The sequence below is a fragment of the Stegodyphus dumicola genome, chromosome 11 (assembly GCF_044657685.1).
Source record: "Stegodyphus dumicola isolate Sdum_Otavi_A_Nest chromosome 11, ASM4465768v1".
In the NCBI taxonomy this organism is placed as follows: Eukaryota; Metazoa; Arthropoda; class Arachnida; order Araneae; family Eresidae; genus Stegodyphus; species Stegodyphus dumicola.
This window is the reverse complement of record NC_140778.1, coordinates 74,759,840-74,784,887: the sequence shown is the minus strand read 5'-3', so window position 1 is coordinate 74,784,887 and position 25,048 is coordinate 74,759,840. Positions and strand designations below refer to the sequence as shown.

General features: G+C 32.0%; 1 long non-coding RNA gene across 1 annotated transcript; it reads left to right on the top strand.

Annotated features, from left to right (window-relative positions):
- Window positions 1-215: 215 nt before the first annotated feature.
- Window positions 216-8,242, top strand: LOC146994117 (uncharacterized). Its single transcript, XR_015043845.1, has 3 exons — window positions 216-468; window positions 2,790-2,989; window positions 8,046-8,242. It is a non-coding gene; the product is annotated as an uncharacterized LOC146994117 (long non-coding RNA).
- The last annotated feature ends 16,806 nt before the right edge of the window (window positions 8,243-25,048 follow it).

Below are 25,048 nucleotides of genomic sequence, written 5' to 3'. Positions count from 1 at the left end.
TAAAAACACTATAAAAGCCAAAACGTCTCTGCAGTGAATGTGTTGTAAATTGTAAAGTGCCTAGTAAAACATTTTTAATTTTTGGTCGATGGATTAATCAAAACAAATGTTTTTTGTACGTTTACTTTTTTATCATCTCACTTGACTTATGAATCTGCACACAGTAGACTTTAGGGTGGAGCTCTTTCCGCTTCTCCATATGTTGTCCCACAGCACTATTTCTCTCAAGGACGAAATCACTTTTTTTCTCTCAAAGTACTCTCCCTCAAAGTATGCCCTGCGGTCCAAAAAACGTATGTAACCAATCAAATCCTGAAATTACTGACGTCCGGCTGACTCTGACCTCAGTCATTCTTAAAGAAGAACGATTCGAAAGACCGGGGTTTGAGGTCATCAAGAACACCCCTAAAATTATTCCAGATCGAAGGGAAGTATTGATGTCTCTGTTTTATCCGCTCTACTAAAAGTGTAAGTATGCATATTTTCACATTTTTAATCGTATTTTTAATAATGAAAGTTTGCTAAAATTGTTTTGTATGTGTCTAAAATCTTCCAAATGCTATAATCATATTGATCTCAAACTTATCATAGCTGCCAACTCAAGTTTTCAACTCAGTCCCAGTTTTTCATCACATCTCAAGGTAAATTACCAAATCTCGAGATATTAAAGTCTCGAAATTTAAATCTTTACTAGAGAAAATTTTTCCCAGCAAAAAAACGAAATTTATCAAAATAATGAAATTTTTAATTAGGCGAATTGTATTCGTCCACCTGTAATGATTTTCATAATAATTTTTCTTGTTAAACTTTATTTCACAAAACTGTATTTTTTTATTAATTTTATTGACCTTAATAAATTTTTCTTATCGGATTTCGTTTAATCTGAGTTGTTTTAATCTGCTGTAGACATCAGTAGATTTTTATGTGAAGATTTAGGCAATGTTTAATTAGTTAATTTTCGTGTTTAATTTTGTTTACTTTAGTACCTGGCATATTACTAATTTTATCTAGTGTTGTTATGTATGTTAATTATTAATTTCGCATGCATCGTATATTTAAAAATACTTTGATAAATAAAAGCTTTGCTTCACTACTGAAGATTTCCTCAGCATAAAAAAGCGAGGAAATAAAAAAAAATTAAATTAGTAAAGAGCATAAATTTTAGACTATCTAATAAAATGCTAATGCATCTTACATCAAAATTGAATTACAAGTACTATAGTAACCTGAACCATCATGCATCATAAACTGAATCAAAGCGAGTTTGGAATTTCTTTGAAATGGTATAACCTCGCAGAGTGAAAAACCTTTCATTTTTCTAGAGCAAACCCGTCTTTAAAGGAAATCTCGTCTTTTAAGATTTTCCAAGGCTGGAAACTATGATCTGCATGCATATACGATTGTGTTTATGGCTTTAGAAATACAATTTTATACTATTCAAATGTAGCACTGGTATTTTATGCACGTACTGTTTTCATTAAATTGTAAAGAAAAATTAAAACACTAAGAGAATTAGATATCTTATATTTACACAAGCAATGAAATAGACATTTTTTATTATTTAGAGTTGAAAACTGAAATTTTGGCTAGTTTTTTTAACTTTTTGATAACTATTTTAGAGCAGTTTAAGTTCTCCAGCTAAAGCGGCAATAAATAAATAAACAAATAAATAAGTAAAAATTTTAACTTTCAATAAATCACTGGAACTGCACTGGAGCGATGTAAATGAAATATATTCATCTCACATTGGTCTAAGACATTACGTACCAAGCGAATTTAGTCGTAAACCTAGAATACTTTAAGAAATACAGAGTTGGAAGGCAACAAAGTTTCTTTATTTCTTTTATACACTAGGCCTGTTGTTATGAATTCAATTTTACCATCTGCTATGTACAACAACTTTCTTTTACTACATGTGGAAATTTTTATTTTAATAAAGCCTTCAGATATTCCTTTCTCTAATGATGCATTTGCAGAAAATGATTTTAGAGCTTTTAAACACAGTATTCGATTACATGGGAAATATTTATTTAATAATTTATTTAATAATGTATAATGTTCTATCTTTGATTCATTTAATAAATGATGTTCAAGTATTTGGGCCTCTTGACACTTTTTGTTGAAAACATTTGAACTTTTTGGGGGAACTGAAAAATATGCTTTGTGTTCTTTCAAAACCTTTGCAGCAGCTTGCACGCAGATATGCTTAACAAACACGTTTTGACGAAGAAAAGGAATCAATAAGTGAAATTAGCAAAATATATCGTTTCAACTCTCAGAATTTAAGATATCTGCTGACACTGGTGATAATTGTTGTTTATTTATAGACAAATCAGTTCTAATAATCAAATATCTGTTAGAAAATTCATCGGAAAAAGAAATTGTTTTTTTACAGATTTAATAAACAAAAGAATTTTAGTCATCCTTTCAGTTCTCTAAATTTAGGTGTCATTATAGTTTCAGAACTATCAATAAATTTAGAATCTACATCAGTGGAATCTGTTAACTGTATATATATATGCTAGTGGCATATAGGGATTATTATGTTTGTTATCCATTATGTTTTTAATAAGGTGTACTAACAGAGTTTCCCTCACCTAGAAAATTTTAAACTGCCATGGAAAATACAAAATATATTCAGAAAGACAGGGAGGAATTTTCCCAGAATGTCAGGAAGTTTGAGTTCGTATAAGACAAGCTTTTTAATATTGATAATTAACTACATATAAAGTAAGATTGCTTCCATTCAGTCTCAGAACATTTACGGATTTATTTCATTACATTCACAGAAAATGGCATTTAGCGTTGTACATTTGCTAATGACCGATGAAGTGGCTGTCGTCCAAGCAAATGAGTGTCAGATGATAAAAAGGGACATGTAACTGGCCTTCGTATAAAGAAAGAAGTCACACGGAAAGAGCAATTCTGGAACACAGAGAACCAGATACATACTGAGAGAATTTTTATATTGTTATCCTGGGAGAATATTGTAAGTATTCTACAAATGATTTTTACGTCTGTTTTCCCATATTAATTTAATTGGTAGGAAGTTTTTCGAGAGAATAAAATTGAAATAATATGTTTTCTGAATTGAAACACTGAAATTTTAAAAAAAATGTTTTGATGCGTAGGAAAATGTATTAAGCATACTTTAATTTTTCTAAACAAATATTATTTATCCTTATTCTCTCTAATTAATTGTGCTCATATTATATCAGCTTATGTTTTAATAGTTTCGCTCCGAAATAAATCATATCTACATTCTTAATTACGGTTCATAGTAAGACTCTAATATTCAATATACTTTGCTAGTTTGTGAATTTTAATACAACCTCTTTAAAAACTTACCCATATATAAAATAATGGATGCTCAAAGGAAGACTGAAGGAGAGATTTTAGCCTGCGGATCCATATAAATGTCAAATTCAATTCCATTGAGTGAAGTCATGAATCAGGCTCCAGAATGTTAACACTGTGTTTAAATTTAATTAAAAAACGCCTATCTATATATTTTATTTACAAATCTGAATAAAAATATAATTTTCAATAATAAAATTTGAGTTTTCTATAAGAAATGTTAAAGTGATTAACGATTCTAAACAATAAATATGCTGTTGAGTTGAAAGATGAGACTGTATCTAATGAAAAATGTATGCATTTTTGTAGCTAATTATGCTACAGTTGAATTTAAGTCCAAAAACGGCTTTAAAGACATTGAATTTTAGATTCAGGTTCAGACTTTGAAACACCAAAACAGAAGCGAAAGAGGCCATTAACATTCTGATACATGTATATGTATCAGAATACTAATTCTTCGGATGATAAATTAAATACAAAAAGAAACAAAACAGAATTACCTTCTACTAAATTAAATTATAGCTAAATAAAAAGAAATTCCTTTTAATTTTTCCTCATGCGGTAGTAAATTAAATTTTACTACACTTTCTTAAGCTTCTTTACTTAGTTATATTAATTATAGTAGTAGAAGATGTTTTTAATCATTTATTTCAGTTTTTATTTTTTTTAATAATTAAATCGAAATTATATGTTTAATTCCATTATAATAATTTTGTTTGCTGATTATTTTTTCCTTTATCAAAGTTAAATTTTATTTTGAAATTTTTCATTTTAACAATTTCACATTATGAATGTTTTTCTATTATAAGATTTTTGAATTCTACGGTTTTCTTTTTCTTGGTGGCTTGTGCTTTATGTCACTGTACTTTTTCAAGTTCTTTTTATAAAAAGTTTGTACTTTAGTAGTACTTTTATAGTACATTTTATATAAAAAGTTTCTAACTTTCAAATTAACAAAATTTGCTCTTTTCAAAAAAGTGTTGACTTTTTCATATTTTTATATATTGGGTAACTAATTTTGAATCACGTCAAAAATTAACTGGCTATTCAGTCATTTACTTTTATTTTTCAAGAATGTTCATTTCAGAGACACTTAGCGCTATGTTTAATTCGTCAGCATTAACTTTGCTTATTAGCTATTTTTTCACAATCTAAATTCATTAATCTTTTTTTTTAATTTCATAAGTTTACTAAGTCCATATTTTCAAAATTTGGCCAGCTTTGCCTTCTCTGTGGTTTTGAATTCCGCATGTGTCTTTTTTTTTTTTTTTCATGTACATTATGTCATTCCTATTTTCCAAGTTATTAATTTTTAAAAACTAAAAGGTAAGTGATATCGTGATAAATACTGATTTCAGATACTTGCAGTTTTTATCATTATTTTAATTTGCCTCATCGGTTGCTAAATGTATAACACTAGCGAAGACTGGGAGTTCGTCTTGGCTTCTATTCCAGACGAACGGTTTTGTTGCGTAGTTGGTTTTCGTGGTTTATCCATGAGTAGCATGAATACGAGCCAGTTTTCCTTTGAAATTCCTCCACGAATTCATTCCCTCCCTTAGGCAGATATCATTTGTACACTTCGTTATATTCGAGTATCCTTAAATAATCATTAAATAATTTTTAAACAGTTTTAAATTTTTTGAAAATTTTTAATTTTGAATTAAGGTTTTGGTCTTTTAATTCAAAGGACTTATTGATTACTTGTACAATTCATCCAGATATAATTTGATTTCTCTGTTTATAATTCCATTTTCTTTCGGCTGCTCTTTGACAAAGACCGAAGATATTTTTTAATTCTTTAAATTTCATGCGAACTTTGTTTTATTTATGTATTGATTTCATTTTGCTCCAATTTTGTTTTCCATGTTTTTGATTCATTCTTTTGATTTGTGACTTATTGTTACAGAGTTCATCATTTTAGGTTTATATTAACTCCATTTGTTTGAATTCACATGTCTCTCTGTATGTATATATATATGCAAGGAAGAGGAAAGTTCAAAAGCGATTGCTTAAAAGTACATTTGGAAATTAAAATTTTAAAATCAAAAAATACCCTCACTTCCAATATTTCACTTAACATGATCTTTGAGACTAAATCGCGATTTCAAAATACATAAAAATCATATTCTAACCATATTCTAATCATATTCAAAAAAATTTCAATGATTTTTTTCAAGGATTGTATATTTTTCTTCAAGTGAATTTAACTAAATTCAAATAGTGACATTACAGAGCGTGTTAATTTTGTATTTCAATCTCGAAAATGATTGCTTTAAACGGCGACCATTTCGAGAGCATTTTGACATAACTGACGATATATAAAATTGAAGCGCAATTTGTTGGCGACGTTTGGTGCTAAAAACAATTCTTGACCAATAATCTTCTTACAAAATTAATTTTAGTAAGTGTTATAATTTGTTTGTCATTTCTAGGATAACCCATATTGATTTTTTACTTTATATTTATTAATTATATACATATGTATAGATTTATATATATCCGTCGATCTGTTTTTTTATATGTGTTAACTTTTCACATATCACATCGATAAGATTAGTTTTTAGTGCATTCACATGTTTTCCAACATTGATTCTAACAGTTTTATTTCGCGTGTAGGCTGTTTTTTCACCTTTCTATGTTAATATTTTTTTAAAAATTACTTCCATGTTAATATTTTAAAAAATACTGCGTTGAACTATTTTATGGAGCCACAGCTCCTGGTAACTTTTTAGCGAGCTCACTAGAATATTTCTTCCTATTATTTCATATTTTTGCAGCATTTTGCGCAAAAAAATTTTTAAGACCAAATAGGTCTTACGTCAAATTACTTGTTAGCTTTTCAATTTATATATATATATATATATATATATATATATTAATATATATGGCATTGCTTATTAAAAGTTTTTTGTGGTTAAAACTGATCAGATCTATTTTAGTAGAATCTAATGAGTAAGTATTATGTTGCGCTTCTTGTAGTTGTTCTCCATCACAGGTTTAAAATCATAAGCACTCATTAAATGAATCATGAAATAGCTTTAGCACTACTGTTATATTAATAGATGTAATTGTTGCCCCAAAATTTGGCTACTCGGCTTTCCTGAAGTCTATTGCTCTAAAAAAAGAAAAGTCTATAGTAAAATGCTTTATTCAATTTAAAACAAGGGTGCCAAAATTCCTAAATACATATATGTAGGAATGAATAGAATTGCATATTAAACGTTTTTCTCACTTACACATTTCTCCATTTACGTTGACAAATTTTCATGACTAAATACTACTTCACTTTTTGTTAAGATTATTTCACGTTTAATTAGATACCTGCGCAAATTTAATGCAAATAAAGCACATTTAACAACATATAATGACACAATTCTAACTAATCAATGCACTAATCTCTAATATTAAATTGAATTTACATTGTAATTTGATTTTAAATTAATTGTAAATCTCTCATATTAAATTAAATTTTAATTTGAATGAAACACTAGGATAAAAAATTATTCTGATTACTGAAATGTATTCATATATGCAAAATGTAAATAGCAAATAATGTTTCAAATCAAATTTCTCAATTTTATATTTATACTTATTATATGTATAATAAATTTTAAAATATTTAGGGAGTCATTGTAAGATATTTTTGCTTGTGAGTCAAAGTTCTATTTAATTTCCTTAACATTCGTATTAAAATACATATATAGTGTGTATATACATACACACACATATATATATAAATTTATTTCCTAAACAATATTGATTAATTGATTATATTATCTCCTAAGTTTAATTAAACTAAAATTATTTTAAAAGAGTATATATATATATATATATGTAAAACGTTTATCTCTACATGCATATGCACATGTACTTAAATTTTTATCATAGTTGCACTGTATTCTCTTATTTTAATATAAGCATTTCAAGGTGACAGTATCCATGCTCCTTATTTTCGTTCGTAACATATATGTTGCCATCTCTTCAATGAAATAATTTTTTCTACTCCATGACTGTAACTCATATGAACCTTTAAGTGCGGTGCCGAAATAAAAGGAAAATAGGAAAAACGAATCTCCAGAATCGAAAATCTTTTGCAGCACATGTTACCCTTGTTCACTAGAGAAACTAAATGGGGAAATAGCTACTTGAAAGAAACACAATTCGACATTTTTTGTTTGTAATACTTCATAATTTTATGACCATTTCATTCTTTTCAAATATTTTAACTAGACCAGCATTTCATGATTTAAATAACCATTTTCGTTTCTTTTCTGGCAAGGAAACAAATTTCATTTTTTTATTGTTGATAATGCTATCTGAGAATGCAAAAAAATGAGGTATTTGTATTGCAAACTTCAAAATCTTTAACCAAAAATTATCTGTTAAAAAATCCTTTTTCTTAATTCCATTATATTTTTAGTTCCCGTTTTCTAAATAACAGTTCAATTTGCACTTATCTAATTTTTGAAAAATTGAAATTTATCTAAAATTTTGATTTTTTAAAAATCAACTCTAACGGCGAAATCTCAAATTGAAGCATTATTCAATAGTACTATTTCAAGATAACATAATTTTACATTAAACCGAGCACATAGGATGAAACAGCATCGCTTTTATTAAAGTTTGAGAAAATTTATTATTTCTTGATTATTTAATTTAAAAAATATTTTTTTTTATTCTTTTAGGTGCTTTCAAAGAAAATCGGGCCACCAGAGAGGTACCTTGCAATATTATTGAACATATTATAAAAGACTGGTTGAAAAGTGTTTCATTTAGAGAAAAGTATCATAAACAAAAAGGAAACAGAAGGAAGTTTGTAAACAATGGAATAAAAAATTTGTGTATTAGCTTGTACGAAAATACTGTAATTAAAGTTATTAATTGTTCAGTTTGTTTCCTAACTTTCATGAAGACTTGGATTGGTAGAGGATACTTAGCTTAAGCAAATATTGTATCTTATACATTGTATTACTGAATATGAAAATAATTAGTTCATTGAATTTGAATGTTTGATTCTAGAAGAGAAATTTATTACATGAATATGCAATATGGAAATTAATTTCATTACATTTCCTTTAATACTTTTAATTTTGCTTTAAAATTTTATGAAATAATATAAAACTATCAGTTTATAGATTTTGGGAATTTAATGCATTCCTAGTAGCTGAATTAAATTAAAACCTTTTGCAATAAATGCTTCAAATTTTAAATTATGACAATAATTATATTTTAACTGAAAATTGCTTGTTAAGAACCTTATCCATTGACTGGACCATCCACTGAACTAATTTTATAAATCAAATTTATGGCAAAATAATGAATTTGTGAAAGATATATGTCATTTTGTTTGTTTATTAACTTTCAAAATACGCCTTCTAACTTTATAAAAAAATTACATGGGCAGAAGTAATTTTAACAGAGAACTGTTTAATACAGTTAAATTGCTTGTAAACAGAACACAAGAAAAAATATTTATTTTTAAAATTTGCATACATTTAAATGCAAACTTTTAAATTTATTTTAATGACAAGAAATATCCAAGCATTCACTTTAAATTCCCATCATCCTGATGCTTTCAGTCTACTGCAATGACAAAAACTCTAGACAGCAGTAGTCTCATATAAAGTTTAAGTACAGTTATTAAACTGGCATATCAGAGCTTATTAGTGTTGAAAGAAAACAATTTGTTTTTAATTTACTGCAAAAAAAGTACCGAGGATTATATTTAATAAGAAATAATTATTTCGTCCAGAATATAGTACAGTCTCCCATTAAAATAGTTTGGTGTATATGATCACATGAATAAGGTTTCAGAATTTTGAAAATTGCAATGATTCTGGCCATATATTAAAAATCGTGATTTGCAGTCTGATTCCTTTTCCTTCCAGTAAGAACAATAACTTTATTTGTTGGTTAATTTATTAAAATTAAAATACATTTCTATCATTAGAACTGTAACAAATCTTGTTTCTATATGTAGTTAATAAGAATGGTGTGTAAAACTTCTATGGGAATATAAGGTCTAGATAATATTGCATTGGAAAAATTGCATGTAAATGTAGAGAAAAAGTGTAAAGTTTCATTAATAAATGGCATGTATGTAATGAACTAAGAGAATAGAAATAAATAATAAAATTTGAATTTTGATGCACATATAAAGCATAACATATATTTGTAAATGTAACATTTTAGGCTCAACTCTTCAAACAGATAATGTCTTTTCCAGAAAATTGCAGTGTTCTCTTCCGTTAAAGAAATGTAAATTATCGTATGAATTCACTATTTGGAAACTAAGTTTCGCATTAGACGCAAGTATTACAAACACAAATATTTCATGTACTGTTGTCCTTCAGAGTCTGTACATATAGACCGGATTCAGAACGTTCTAGTTAGACGTAACTCAAAACGTTCTAGTTAAACGTGATTCGGAACGTTCTTTGCATGTTATACAGAAGTGTTAACAGTACAAGTATTTGACGTGGTATTGCTCGTCATAAACCTTTAATCTATAGACGACAGTCAGAACGTCTGCCCAAACGTTAAGAGAACGTTCTGCTAGCACGTTATAGAAACTTTCAAAGAACGTTCTAGGAACGTTATATAAAATTATTACTAGTACCTCATTTTGACGTTCTATTGTCCATTAATGAACTACATCTTACAGACGTAATTCAGAACGTTTTGCCTGAACGTTAAAGAAACGTTCTGCTAGAACGTTAAAGAAACGTTCTGCTAGAACGTTGAAGGAACGTTCTGTTAAAAGGTAACGGAGCTTCCATATAACGTTCAAGGGACGTTTTATAAAATTGTTAGTAACACCATTTTTTGACGTTCTAATACCCGTTATTGAACTGTAACATACTGACGTGATTCACCACGTTCTGCCTGAACGTTAAAGGAACGTTCTGTTAGAACGTTAGAAGAACATTCATAGAACGCTATAAAAAAGTGATAGTAGTACCACTTTTGACGTACTACTGTCCGTTATTGAACTTCAATACATAGACGTGGTTCAGAACGTTCAGGTAAAACGTGTCAAAAACGTTGTACTAGAACGTTAATGACACGTTGCATGAAAGTGTTACAAACACAAGTATTTGACGTGTTATTGCCCGTCTTAGAACTGTAACATGTAGACGGCATTTTGAACGTTCTGCTTGAACGTTCCCGACACGTTTGTGAAGCACTTGCTCTGAACGTTCTTGTGCTAGTTGGGTTTATGTAATTCTCCTATCTACTTACTTTATTAAAAAGGTACTCTGTAAATTTTAATCCTTGGACTAGATAAACTCCTGGTAACTGTCAAGATATCGCGACGACTTTTAAAGAAATTACGCAAAAAATTGCGGTGTTTAAATTGCACTCTGTACTCATTGAAAAGACTCGTTCTTTCAAGGCTGCCGTTTTGAAATGCGCATGCGAAGAAAGCTCATATGTCTAACTATTAGTTTTGACTTCCTTAAAAATTAGGCAAAAGTCTTACAAAAAAAGACAGTGTTAAAATGTATTATAATATAAACGCATATCTATAGTCCGGAATAAAATGCTATCAGATCAAACAATTAAAAAAATAATCTTTACATTTTAATCTTTAATTAAGTGGCCTCGAAAATATTCTAAGAACGTGTAAACATCGTTTGTAACTGCTGTTTCTCCGTATTCTCTTATATTTTGTAAACAAATATTAATATATGGGACCTTCTATCTACAAAACAGAACGAATTTTCAGAGTTGTGGGTGTAGTTATACTGATGCAAAATCCTCGAAACCATAAAAGAGTGTAGAATTTGAAAGAGGGGACAGCAAAAGGAATGACGGAACAGCGATTTTTCTCTTAAATTCGTATTTAAGTGAATTTATGATGGATTGATTTCCTAAGGAAGTTAACACTTTATTTATCATTTTATACTACACCAGATTTATTCGACCGCCGGAATGTTTTGCGCAAGTTTTAATGATTTTCTTTGTCGGATAATCTCAAACCTTGAGTTGGTTCGTTTAGAAATTTTATATTTCGTACCCGCAAGTATAATTTGGTTATTTTGAAACTAACTAAGGAAGTGGTGTATTATAAATCTACCTAAATAGTCATCAGTCTGTTCCTTCGAATTTCCCTCACAATATCGCGACATCATACAAATATTCTCTTCTCTACTTAAATTAAAATCACTTCTATTATCCACAGCGCCAAAAATCAATTCTTTACATTTAAATGACGCAAACCTCAGTATCAGAGTCATTTAATTATATCCATCTCTCGTATTTGAACCTAGTAATGAAAGAAAAGAGATATAAAAATTATCCTATATTTATATGCTTGTGTAAAAGTGTAAAAGGGTCTGAAATCTATACATAGCTGCGAGGGATGTTATTAATATTGATGTATTTAATCATTGATAGTGCCTATACTGTGTTTAGTATCGAAATCTTGTTATATTACATGAAAGCCACTTTTAAAATTTTTTCCCATCCGTTAATGTTTGTGTATGTATAAATATAAGTAAATTCATGCCTAAGGCGAGAGGGCCGCTATGTCATAGTGACTACCAGATCTCAAACACTGTTTGATTTCCCGATCCCGACAAACGAGACAAATTTTTCGGCAAGTATCATATTGCAACCTTGAAATAAGTTCAAGGCTGCAATAAAACTCAGTCCTCAGGTCCAGTGGTCCCTTAAAGAAAAGGAAACTCCAAAACGTGAAAAACCAAGGGAGCTTTTATCCATTTCAAACGATGCTCCTGAAACTAAAGCGTCAAACTTGAGCACGTCTTGTGTTCCATCTACAGGGTTATCCAAATTAAACTTCCCCAACTCAGAGGCCTGTGCAGAGTGATGTTCGGGTCATAATGTGATGAAATTTTAAAACTATACAAAGTACGCAAATTGGATGTAACCGACCAATTTTATCAAACACCATCTAGTAGCGACGTGAACAACATACGGCAGTCGACGTACGGCTGCGTAGAGAATAGATTTTCCAATATTGCGTCTCCGTGAGTCGAACATTAATTCTAAATTCCAGCTTGTCTGTTTTGTGTATATACCATTTTAAAAATATTTCTTTTCTGTTTCTGTGCTCTTTTAATGAAAACTTTTAGAGCAAGCCGAAGTTTGTGTTCAAAGAAGAACGGTTATTCTTAGATTTTTGCTAACCTGGCAATGCAAGTCTTCAACAATCTCCTTGCCACTTTATTTACTACCCATAACGATATATCCTTGATTGAACACCATACTAAATTTGCCATTCACTTAAATGATGAATGAGGATTTATGTCGGCTATTGAAAATCTCTGATCTTTCAGAAGGAATTATATTAACTAGACCATGTTTTGGTAAGGTCGTAAGTTTATTGTCAGTAATGGATTCGAACGGCGTTAGAATATACCAATACGTCTTCTAAGGAGGTCGTAAGCCACGAGGGACGGGTTCCTGGGCCAAAGGCCTTTCGCAAGAACACAATCAACAGTGTAGGGAAGAACAACAGTGTAGGCGACACTTCCCATCATTTTTAAGTTTATAAGCAGCAGAATTATGATTGCTTTTAAATCTCTTTCAAAGTTACAGAATATACAGCATCGAATTTCGCTAAATAATCAATGCACGGTGAGGACAACACAGTGCATTGCTTAGAATGGGGCTTAGAAATAAAAGGAGGTGTAGCAATAATTTGATATCTCAATCTCTTTTCAAAATAAAAAGAGCACAAATTTAGTTTTTGTAAAACTTCAAGGTACTTCCGTAACAGAAGTTTTGCTAATATGAGGTATTCTAACCAGTTGTAGAAAGAGTAACACTGAGTAATCTCTCCTGTACTCCCTCGATATTCGTTTGCAGAGTGTAAAGAAGGAGATGAATTTTCAACTGTCGTTTTGACTAGACGTACTAATGCATATTTTGTTCGTGCAATAATATAGGGAGCGATGCTGATTTAATGCATTAATTTAACGTGCAGTTTCATCTGGGCTATACATTGAGTTAATATCTCTTTTGATAGTATAATGTTCAGCAAACAAATTAGTGTATGGTAAACAGGAGGTAAAGCTTTGAATTCAAATGCTGAACCTTCTTGAATGCTCCAGATGAAAGATCTATTTTAATTATGCATGTGTTTATACCCTGAGCTTGTAAAAAGTTAAGTATTATGTTCTGAACGTGTATTTTAATTCATAATTACGTATGTAAATATTCAAAGAAATCTTTTAATGTGCTGCTATTCAAAACGTGTTGCAGGTAAAAAAGCCAACCGTTCAAAAACAGAAGAAGTTAATAGTTCATATAACATTACAGATCAAAATGAGCACTTTTATGTATTACATTAATGTTCCTTCCGAACATTAATGTTAATTCTTTTATTAATATTGGAATCCGTAAAATATAGAAGCTTTCTTTCCTTTGGTTCTGCGTTTTTAGTTATGCATATTTTAACTCATTTTGTAAAAGTTCAAAGCAAATTTTCAATATTAATTTGTCACTACTAAGTAAACTAACTACGTTGATTAATTTACTTTTTGCACATACACCAACTATCTATTTTTATTAGTAATGCTCATAAATTATATGTTACTGCATTACTATTTTCCTTAAAGCTGGAAGAGAGCACTTATTGTGCCTCTTCCGAAACCTGGACAGTGCCATTCAAATCCTGAAAATTATACTCCTATCATCCTCTTTTCTTCGTTATCAAAGATTTACGAATTTGTGCTATTTAAACGCTTGAAGGATTTTCTCAGGAGCCAAAAATATCTCATTGACGCGCAATTTGGTTTCCGAGTAAAACACTGAAACAACGCACCAGCTTCTGAGGACAATGGAGTTCATTCACGAAGGCTTTCGTAGCAAAATGTTTATTGGCGCCCTTTTTCTTGACATTTGATAGGAATTGGCATACGGGTATTATTATCCGGCTCATGCGACTTGGTATTCCGTCTCAACATATTCACATATTTAACTAGTATCTCACAAATCTTTGTTTCTCAGTACGAGTTAATTCCATCATTTCGGCTCCCCGTCCGATCCTAGGTGGCGTAGCTCAATGTAGTCTACTTGGATCGACTATTATCAACGGCATTCCAAAGTCACCAGTGTTACTCTAGCACTCTATGCAGATGACACGGCCATCTTAGCAAAACACAAACATTTGAAAGTTCTGGTTCACAATATTCAGAGTTATATCCATAGCCTTAAGCACTGTCTTATTACTTGGAAAATCAAAACTAACGTCGCTAAATGTGCTGCCATAATATTCACACGCTCCCGAATCCCGTACCCTACCATTAATATAAAGTTCTTCGATGACTATGTCCCCTGGTCAAAATCATATAAGTATCTATGAGTGATACTTGATTCCAAATTAATCTGGCGTCTTCATATTGATTATACACTCAATAAAGGGAAGACCGTCAAAACCCAAATTTACTCCCTTCTAGGCCGAAAGAGCCTTCTGTGAATCAAAAACAAAACTCTTCCCTATACTTCCATCATTCGACCAATATATTTGTATGCTTGCACCATCTGGGGTACAGCTGCAAAATCACACATCAAAAAACTTCAAGGCTTACAAAGTAAGACCCTGCGTTTAGTCCTTAATGCAGCCTATTATATCCGTACTGATATGATTCGTTCGGTTCTTAACATTAAACACATAGACGTTGTTATCAAAAAAAAGTTAGTCAAAATTTATTCCTCAAAATTGAACAGATTGGTAACTGTGCACTTCAACAGTTAGCAGCCTGATCCTGCTATTATAAATCCTGCAGCCTGATCCTGCTATATTTCCTGTTCCAGTGGCCAGCAAATGAAGGACGTACTGCAATGCAAATGCTCTGCAATAATTGCTTTCTCCGACTCCAGTATTACTGAAAAGTGGCCACCTCTGCATTCGCAGCAATCTATTTGTTCACTATTTAATCACATCATGCCTGCAGAAGCAAATTTCTGCTTGGATATTTCATCGCGAAAGTTTAATCTTTATTTCACTATGATTTGTGCATGGACCTTATAAGAGACAGACTAACCCAGTGGGCTGGACGCGCGTCACTGACATGTCCGCAAGAAAGAGTAGGGACGATTTGGTTTACTTTAACACTGAAACCTATGGCGTTTGTATCACATAACTCTTTTGAATTATTAAATCTGATACGTTGTATAGTGATGAGATTATAAAAGCCACAGTTTTTTTTCCAAATAGGATTTAATATATCTCATTAAAGCACTTTTTACTGCATTTCGCGCATTAGCTTACTCTCAGGGCTTGCAAATGTTTATGAACGTTTTACCCTAAATCGGCTCAAGCCCTTTTTAGATGTACTTCCGCCCGAACAGTTCGGGTTTCGCGCAAAATTATGTTCTTCCAAGCAGCTGGTAAGTCTTGTGGAATTTTCTGGAGATGCCTTACACCACAGACAAAATGTTGCCATTCTCATGCTGGACGTGGCGAAAGCTTTCGACCGCGTCTGACATGAGGGGCTGATTTACAAGCTTGTTAATTTCAACTTCGAAAGGGGAATGGTTGAGCTCATTACTTCATTCATCGCAAATAGAAACTTTTCTGTCTCCATCGGAAAAGACGTCTCTGACACTAGAAAAATTAATGCTGGTATACCACAGGGCAGCATTTTAGGACCAATTTTATATTTATTATATGTTGCAGACTTCCCGCGCGACCACTTGGATAGAAATAACTTTTTAGGATGTTATGTAGACAGCTTTAGCTGTGAAGTCTGCTGCCGCAAATCATGCTTTAAACAAGCTGCAGGACATTATGCCCAATATTGAATCCTGATGTACTAAATGGAGGATATCGATCAATGCGCAAAGTCGCAATTACTTGTCATCAGGAGAAAACATACACGGACCCCACTCAAAAGGAATATCTTTTCAAAGAACAGGTGCCGCAAGTCACAAAAGCCAAGTACCTCGGGGTAGTACTGAATCAAAAACTAACTTGGAACGACCATATCACTAATGTTAAGAAAAAGGCTTTCGCTGTAATCAACAGCTTAAAGCCCCTTCTTAACAAGTTTTCAAAATTAGATCTGCGTCGAAAGCGGCTTGTGTATATAATGAACATACGGCCTATCATTACATATGCTTCGCCAGCCTGGAATACGGCTAAAAAGAGAGACCTGTACATACTGCAAGTAATTCATAATAGAATGATTACTAATGCTCATTACTACGTCAGCAACGCTACTCTACACAGAGACTTGAAACTTAGTTCAATTGAGCAGCATTTACACAAACTCAACAGGAATTTCTTCATGAAAGCTCTTAACTGTGCACATTTGTCTAATTTAAACACACTAAAGTATACAATTCTAGACGAGGACTGTGAAATTCGACCACTAGCGGCCCACCTTGCAAATGACTCTGACTTTCCTACTTAATGATTAGTAGTGTGCAATAAAGTGCAATATCCTGTATATAGTGTACATATTGTATATATTTTTCTGTTATATTTTTACTCTTTCTGTATTTGTATTGTACTGTTACTTTAAGACATTGTGCTTTTTCTTCAATTAACTTAGGACGTTCCACTTGCTGTCCACGATCGCGCGATGTCTCGGTCCCCCCTTTTTTTTCCACCTCCTCCGCTCCCTCTGGGATACCACGGGCAGATAGTACCATGTGATGCACCCATGTGGCAAATTTGATTGAGCCGGAAAAACTGCACACTGTTATTTTCCGTACAGTGCTCTCTCTGAGCTCGTTTGTTAATAAAACATTCGTTAAAGTTTTGCAAAATATGAAATAGATTAAAACAAATTCGAAATTCGGCCGTCCCAGATGCCCATGCTCGGGTGGAGGACTATATTATTCAAAATTTGATGGCTCTAGATTCCGTCGTTTTTATCACAGTGCGAGAAACATACATGTATTCAAGCAGATTCTTCATTATTTAGTTTCTTTAAATATAATACACGGCGATAATATTTGGTAACAACAATTTGCAAGGTGACACGGACATTTACAGTAAAACAGCACAAAATGCCGCTTCGAAACTAACAGCCTTTCTAGGCTAGCGCCCCTTTGGGCTAATAAATTAAATTAACAGTAAATAAAAAAAAATCCTATGCAGAACTAAAAATAAATTAAAAAATAATTACTATAAAATACAAGCAAAATTAATTATTACGGTTAAATACAATTTTAATATTACAATTAAATGTTTAAAATTATTAAGGAGTCAAAACTGTTTATCACTATGATGTATTATGAAATATAATTGAAATAAAATTCCTTTATAGAAATTGTGCTACAATACTCATCTATAATTTTAAAAAAGCAGCGCAATTTAGAATTTTAAACAAAACTTTCAAAAATTCGTTTTTAAATATTTTAGTATTTTTTACTTATTTACACCAATAAAAAGCATAAAAATTGCAAGAGAAAATTGCTTGTTTGAAATTTTCTATTAGTTCAGATTTAAAATATTATTTTCTGAAAAAAGTAGTTACAAATTTCCTTACTGCATAGGAAAAGCTGAGAAAATATCCAGCTCTGAAAGTATGCAATAGCTTTATAATTATTTGGAACGTTAATCATGTTGGATAAAGATGCAAAATTTTTAAAAATCAATCTCAGTTCCAAAAATAAAAATATTTAGAAATTCTAATATGTGAAATGAGGCGCTACAACCAGCTTTTTCTTGACAATTATACACGCTGCAATTGGGAACCACTGTTAAATTTCGGCAAGTCGTCCCTACTCCTCCGGATGTGATCAAGGTGACAGCCGGGAACGCCTCAGACGAGGGAGAAAACACATTTGGGTTAGTCTATTTCTTATCAGGTCCATGGATATGTGCTATATGCCAATGAGCCTATTAATCTGTAAAATCTTTCCTTTCCGATTTTTTAGTGTCGTATTTATGTGTTATAAATTTAAAAAAGAAATATATATATATATATATATATATATATATATAAAATTAAAAAATACAAAAAGTTTTAAATAATAAAACTTAAAAAAAAACATCAAAACTTGATTTTTCCTATACCTAAACTTTCTCGAGCTAATGTTGCCCCATAGGCACTCCCTAATTTATAATCATCTGCATTGGCGTTTCTAGCACAGTTATTTAAATTTCGTTACTGCACTTCTAATTTATTAAAAAAAAAAAAAAAGAAAGAAAGAAAGAAAGAAAGTTGAATCTTTTCTTTAGTAAATGAGATGTTTCCGGTAAGGGAAGTTGGATAAAGGTTTGGGAATACTTAATATTTAATGTGATGACTTAATATTGAATGAAGGTAAATTGAGTAATAATTTATGCATTGCTTCTGCTTTTAGTTTTATTTGCAAGCTAGTCTATATAATTTCAATCTTATTGAATATTGTTGGCATTATCAATTAGCATTTCAATAACAATTGGCAGCTCTTAAATAAAATGTCGATATTTGACGGCACAATAAATATAGAAATTGCTATCAGAAATCCGAATTTATATTTGGGAAAAATGGATAATATAAATATCTACTGGTATATAATAGGGCTGTTTGATAAATCATGTAGCTCCTGGCCTCAAATAATGAATCGTATCTCAGTTTTATGTCAACCTTAATTCAATTTTTCAAAAAAGAGTCTAGATTAGGATTTTTCAGCAATTTTAAATCAGCTGAACTGTCTTCACTGACATTACAAATTAAAGTTAGGAAATATATCGCAAACACATTCAGCAGCCAACACCATTCTAAAAAAAAAAAAAAAGTACAAAGCAAAGACCTAACTTTCTTCTAATGCACCGCTTCGCTTCGAAGAAGCATTGCAGTGTCCCTTAATATAATAGGCCCGACGATGTTGAAGCTGATTGGTACTTGTTTCCAGATATTTATTCACAAATCGGCAGGAAAAAACTGGTGATCAACATTTAGGCAATTACTTCAGTTTATGTCATCTATTAGATTGGATTACATTTCAATTTAAACACCGTTTCCTTTCCGCGATTCAAAGGTTCTAGTGAAATATTCTATTTTAGAATTTCCATGCAAAGTGAAAATGCATATCTTAAAGAATAAATCTGCCCAGTTTTGCATTCAGCAAACCGTACATGTTTGATTCTCTTTCGTTAAATATTAATAATTAAATACATATACTGCAATTTATATACATACATATATATATATATATATATATATATATGTAAATATATAGTATATCCCAAAAAAGTTTCAAATGTATTATAAGAATAAAACATAACGAGCTATTAAATTTTAGGACCAAGTAAAATGTAAATTTAAATGTTAGAATATATTAAAATCTCTTATAAATATTTTAATTTTAAATGCGAAACATTTATGTGTATTTTAATGCAAATAATTATTTGTATTATTTCAAATTGACACATCCATAGGTAATAACTTAAAACATTAAAACCGGTAGACATATGTTCTTCTGACTGTGCGTTTCGTTCCACTTGACGTTTTGAGCGCCAACAAATTCAAAAATAACTATAAATCCTAAATAAAAGTATAATAATAATAATAATAATAATACTATATACGTGTATAAATAGCGAGAGAGAAAGGAAGAGACACAGGCGGGTATCCAAAATCTCAAAAGGGTACTGGTAAATTTGCTTATATTCTAGTTATTTAAGAGGACACTTTTACTATTTGGGGCAAAAAATAAAGCAGTTTGAGAAAATTTCAGAAATATATAATTATACGCGTTGCGAAGTTTTAGAAGACTGAAATCTTTGATTGAAAATGTAAACAAGCATTGGCACGCCCTCCAGTTTAAAAGGAACAGATGTCTGGTGAAGTACTAAGAGAATTCTCTTTCTTCAAGCAAAAAGACCGATTTTATTGCACGCAGCACCAGCATGGGCCGCTACAGCCAGATTTTGGAAAGATTGCAAAATAAATTTCTTAGATCTATCAGAGACTCACCGTGGTTTGTAATAAACACTGCAATACATCGTGGAATGAAAATCAAACCATTAGATAGCGAGATCTCAATTGCCTCACATAATTTCTACACCAAATGTGATAATCACGAAAATGAAGCTGTACGTAGCATAGATTATGACTATACAGTCATTCAAGGCTGCAAAAGACCAAGAACGATACACCAGTTATGGTGATCGATGTACATATTGAATTTAATGTTTTTTCTACTTTTCATTGTTTACTCTTATTTATCTTTACTTAATTATTGCAAAGCGATATGGACCTTTGGGTCCCCGGAGGCAGGACTTTGATTTGTATTATGTGTATAACATTTCAACGTTTAGTCAGTGCAACTATGCTCCGCCCACTAGTGTTATATGCCTCAACTATTATGCCCCATGGCGCCATTAAGCCAAGCCCCATTTTGTAAAGTCTCTACGGTCAGTATATCCGAAACATGGACCTTATAAGATACAGACTAACAAAAGTGGGCTGGGCGCATGTCACCGATATGTTTGCAAGAAAGAGTAGGGACGATCTGGTTTACTGTAACACTGAAACCTATGGCGTTTGTATCTCATAACTGTTTTTAATTTTTAAATGTGATACGTGATGAGATCATGAGTGATGAGATTATGAAAGCACAGATTTTTCCAAATAGAACTTAATATATCTCATTAAAGTACTTTGTACTGCATTTCGCGCATTTTTTCCAGCCTAATTCTTGTATAAACTTTGGTAAAACGATAAAAACTCTAGCCACAAAATTTATGAACTTAATTTTGCGTACAAATAACGTAAAATTAAATAATATTGATAGTACGTGATGTTCTGAAATAAATAAGGTAAAATTAAACAAGATCTGATAACATTCAAAACCGTAAAAACAACCTTGTATTTAGCGTAGGTATAATGAAACACTCAATCGATTTCGAGGGCAGCTAAAGATCCCTCCTCATCAGGAGAAAGAAATACTTAGAAAGAAGAAAATATAGGAGTCAGAGAAACACGTGGTCCTTATCAGCACTGCACGTGGTTATAACTAGATTTTTAATCAGAGTTGCACTGGCCGCCTATTTTTACTGAGCCAGGTTATCTGATCAAGCATAAAGGACAAGAAAAAATTAGAGCAGTTAAAATAGGGAGCGAGGGGCAAATGCACCTTACGCTCAAAATCTGTGATTTGAAGTTCAGATTCACTAAAAAATTCACTAAAATGCATTTATAATCAGGTCTATCGGGATGGATTAACATTTATTACGAAATTTTTAAAGCCTTGCCGAAAAAATTTAACATATTATTTCAATAAAATTCAATGAAAACTAGTACTTAACATTAGTTAAAAATTTGTTTGACACTGTGAGCAACAAGTTAAACAAATGACAGACATTTTATTTTTTAGTTGATAAGGTTATAACTGGAGTGTTTTGTTTCTGCATTTCGGAAAGGAATCGAATATATATCGCATACAAAAAATTATAAATCCTTTCTATGCCTCCAAACGTAAATAAGAACTTCCATGATTTCCCACATGAGCCATAATATGCGTTGCCACTTTCTTGAAAACGCTTTTTGGAATTTCTTCGATGCAGGATCTTAGGCAATCAATTATTCAAATATATAACAGATCTGAATACTGTTCTATTGCTCGATACATAAAACATACAACACAGATCGAATAACAAGATGATTGTGGGCTATGCTCAGTATACTCAAGTAAAGATCTTGGTTAGAATAGACTCTAGGGTACCCCTTGTATTAATGCGAAGTTTTTGTTTCATTTATCGTCAGGAGAAGAGCGGTCTCCATCACTCGGATATTGGTGGACCATGGCGTGTGGATACACCAACGGCCGAGTGGTGGAGACCGCCGAATACTGGTAGTGTGACAAGAGTTTGAGTCCAAACTAAAGGGCTGTCTGTGCGATATTAATTTTTGTGTTATATTTTTGCTTCATGTGCAACAAAAAGACGAATGAGATAGTCTCAGAAAATCCTTCACGAAGGCATCCTTCCCCGAAAGGCTAATGTTTAGAAACAACAAAACTAATCAAGAGTAATACGTGCCGACTGTTGCTAATATTTACGAGAGAAATGTTGCAAAGCCTTTAAGTTTTAAGTTGAAAACAAAATGCACCAATAATAATACAGCTTTTTCTTTGTTCAGTGAATAAAATGTTTCAGAAAGCGAAGTTATCATTTTTTGCCATTCGGTACATCTCATTCATTGGATAAAAGTTTCAAAAAAATTGGTATTGAAAGTGATCTTCAGAAGTAGATTTTGTATAATTATTTACGGACGCTTTATTTGCAGTGTTGGTCTTCAGCGTTTGAATCCTGTTGATGATTCATAGCATTATTCATCGTCATTTCAATAATAACCGGTATTTGCTAATTAAACGCCGAAAATCGCTTGCACGTTAAATACAGCAAATACTGTTAGAAATCTCAATTTATATTTTCAGGAAAAAAAAATAATAATCTATACTGTTATTTGACTGGGTTGAACGATAAATCATTCCGTTTAGCGTTATATAAAGTCCATAATAAAACATAACACAGTATCTGGCCTAACTTGCTTTTCCTTAAAGGTTCCAACTCTCAAATTGCTCATTGTTTGTTCAATTGAAAAACCGTGCTGCTTTAAGCATACTTCTTTGGGAAAATGCCTAGGTTATAGGTTTATGTTAGAATTTCCGTCAACTTTAAATTAATTGAATTGTCATCCCTCATGCTCCAAATTAAAAATCCGAAATATACCAAGAATGCATTTGTAAGCTAAATGCAGTTTAAACACCAACTAGCTAGAACGCAAATGTCTCAGCCAGACACGTTACATAAAAACAACCTAATTACGAAGCAAATAATGAGCTATCCTACATTCCATAACCACCGCTTTGCTTCAAAACGCAAAACAGTTTCATTAAAGGAAACTGCGGAAGGAAGTACGCATGACGTTGAGAGAAGTTATTTTTTTAATATTAATATTACAAGGAGTTACGAAAAAACAGGTGGTCAAAAATTTCTTGAATTATATTTGATTGTAAAATTCTTTACTTCTTTGAATCAAAGCTTATGTCGAAAAATTCGGTTTCACATTCTTCACCCAAGGTAAAACTGCATAACTTGATTTAAAAATACTTTTGCCCAGTATTCCATTCACCAAATAATATAAGCAGGCTTCTCTTTCGTTATATATTAATAAATAAATTATGTTCCTTACATCTTTTATATCGACTCATGTTCATAAATTAAGGATAATTCGGAGTCACGCGGAAATCGAACTCTAAAATAAATATATCACCTGTAAAATCACTACACACTTCTCCAAGAATCATATGCAAATTTCAGGAAGTAACCAGATGACACCGATGGTACGTCACAATCACGAGAGTGATATATAAAGAATACAGGCAAAGAAGTAAAATTGTTTGCAAAATTGTTCGCAGGCGCTTTATAAGCAATTCAGTGCAATAACCGACACAATAGTTATGACACAAAGGACGCATTTGGATGATTTTTTACGTGGTAGAATTATCGGCCGTCTGGAATGTGGGAGTGCCCAACTGGAAGTATCAGACGAACTTGGAAAAGCCCAGAGTGTCATCTCCAGGCTTTGGCAACGATTCCAAGATGATGGTAATGTGAGTAAACGTTACAGCACAGGTCGCTCCAGAGTTACAACGCCGAATGAGGACCATTATTTGGCAGTTACTGCCAAAAGAAAAACGCGAAGCACAGCCTCAGACCTGTCTCATCAGTTCTCTTCAGCCACTGGTACGACAATTTCAAGGCAGACCGTGTACAGACGCTTAGGGCAGATTGGTCTATATGCTCATAAACCTGTCAGATGCCTTACACTTGCTGCAACTCATTGTCGCCTGCGGTTAGCCCGGAGTAGAGAGCATGCAGAGAGCATGCATTGTGGTCACCGAACAGTGGGCTTGTGTGATGTTTTCCGACGAGTCCGGGTTTAGCTTGCAGTCTGATTCTCGCCGGACTTTCATATAGAGAGCTCCAGGTACCCGTTACCACCAAGGAAACATCATTGAACGAAACCGTTACGGTGGTGCAGGAATGCTCGTTTGGGGTGGAATTATTCTGGGTTCCAGAACTGACCTGTATATTCAAATTGGAACCATGACTAGCCAAATTTATCGGGACGTGACTCTGGAACAACATGTACGGTTGTTTCGGGGCGCCATGGGTGCACAATTTTTGTTTATGGATGACAACGCTCGTCCTCACCGTGTAAACATCGTAAGCGAATGCCTTCAATCGGAGGATATCACCCGTATGGACTGGCTAGCATTCTCACCGGACTTGAAACGGACTGTATTGCATCGTCTGGGAGACATACAATGTATTAATAATCATACCAACTGTGTAATATTGGTTTTTTGAAAATAGTTGTTTTTGTAATTTGCTCCAGGGAGAGAAAATAGCTAATTTTTTTAATAATATCAAATATATAGCATCTTTTTTTGCTCTTTACCTTTTGTTTAATAAATAAGTTTTACAACTAAGTCAAATTTGTTTTGCTTCTAACTCTTCCTTTGCCTGATTTTGCATTATCCTTAATTTATGGACATGAGTGTATATGGGGAAACTTCCATGAATACACTCCACAGCCCGTAGAAGACAGTGTTTTTAACTCGGAATTCAAGCATCTCATCAGTATTGATATTTTGGTTCCGGAGGAAAACATTCATGTGTTCTAGCAATATAAATTAATATACCTTTGATAACGAAGATAGAAGATTGCTAGGTCTGTAACTTTGAGCGTTCGAATGGCACTGG